The 1,648-nt window shown below is 42.5% G+C and overlaps 1 non-coding gene across 1 annotated transcript; it reads right to left on the reverse strand.

The window, feature by feature from the left end:
- Positions 1 to 313: 313 nt before the first annotated feature.
- LOC140818905 (small nucleolar RNA R71) lies at positions 314 to 419 on the reverse strand. The gene has a single exon (XR_012115135.1). It is a non-coding gene; the product is annotated as a small nucleolar RNA R71 (small nucleolar RNA).
- Positions 420 to 1,648: the final 1,229 nt, after the last annotated feature.

Raw genomic sequence — 1,648 nt, forward strand, 5'->3', positions numbered from 1 at the left:
GTGAGACCTATCGTGCGGGCAAATCACTTTGAAATCAAGCCAGCCATAATCCAGATGATTCAGAACACAGTCCAATTCGGAGGAACTGCAGTGGATGATCCAAACACGCACATCGCGAATTTTCTTGAAATCTGCGATACTTTTAAATTCACTGGAGTTTCTGATGATGCTGTTAGATTGCGTTTATTTCCTTTCTCCTTACGTGATAAAGCTAAAGCGTGGTTAAATTGTCTGCCTGTAGGTTCGATCGCTACATGGGAGGACATGGCGAAAGCATTTCTCATCAAATACTTCCCTCCCTCCAAGACCATGAAGCTGCGGGCAGACATTACAACATTCGCTCAATTCGATCAGGAATCTTTATATTAGGCATGGGAACGCTTCAAGGACCTACTACGAAGATGCCCACATCATGAGTTACCACTTCGGTTAGTCGTTCAAACATTTTATTACGGTTTGCTTACTCCTAACCGTACTATGATAGATGCTGCTGCTTGTGGGAACCTTTTGAGGAAGACTGCGGAAGAAGGATATGAGTTGTTGGAGGAGATGGCTGCTAGCAGTTATCATCCTCAATCTGACAGGAAAAACCAGTGGAGAAGTGCAGGAGTGCACCAGGTAACTGATTTTTCTGCTATTACTGCACAACTTGATGCTTTAAACAGGAAAATAGACGGCTTGAATGTGGGTGGCACGGCGATGCGTCTTCAAGAGATATTCTGTGAAAAGTGTGGAGGGGAACACTATGCGAAGGACTGTCAAGACGACAATCCATTCTATGTGAAAAATGAGGCACCAGTGAATCAAGTGGGAGTCCAAAACCGCCAAAGGCATGACCCTTATTCGAACACATACAATTCTGGTTGGAGGCAACATCCTAACTTCTCATGGGGCGGTCAGAACAGTCAGAATCGACCGCAAGGAGGACAACAATATGGCAAACAACCGATGTACAGATCCGATCCTCCTAGAGAAGAAAAGTCCAACTTGGAGCAAATGATGTCTAAGTTTATTTCATCCACTAAAACTAGACTTCAAAATCAGGATGCGTCGATAAAGGGACTTGAAAATCAGATTGGTCAGTTAGCGAAGATGATAGCAAGTAGAGAGCAAGGCACCTTGCCAAGTAACACAGAGACTAATCCAAAAGAGCATGTGAAAGCTATTGAGTTGAAAAGCGGGAAAGTTTTGGAGTCAAGGGAAAAAGAGAAAAATCAAACAGTGGATGAGCAAACTGCGACATCTAAAGGTAAGTCTTCTAACTCCACACTAGCACCCACTGCACAACCTAAAATTGTTATACCTCCTCCTTTCCCTGCAGAACTTAAAAAAGCAAAACTAGATGCACAATTCGGTAAGTTTCTTGAGGTGTTTAAAAAGTTGCATATCAATATTCCCTTTGCCGATGCTCTAATGCAAATGCCTAGTTATGCTAAATTTTTGAAGGACATTTTAGCTAATAAGAGGAAGTTGGAGGATCATATGACAGTCAACTTAACCGAAAATTGCTCCGCTTTGGTGCAAAACAAAATCCCACCGAAGCTAAAAGACCCAGGGAGTTTCTCTATTCCTTGCATGATTGGTGATGTTGTTTTTCATAAAGCATTATGTGATCTTGGTGCAAGCATTAATCTGATGCCATTGTCTG

This window comes from Primulina eburnea, chromosome 17 (genome assembly GCF_022965805.1).
Source record: "Primulina eburnea isolate SZY01 chromosome 17, ASM2296580v1, whole genome shotgun sequence".
Classification (NCBI taxonomy): domain Eukaryota; kingdom Viridiplantae; phylum Streptophyta; class Magnoliopsida; order Lamiales; family Gesneriaceae; genus Primulina; species Primulina eburnea.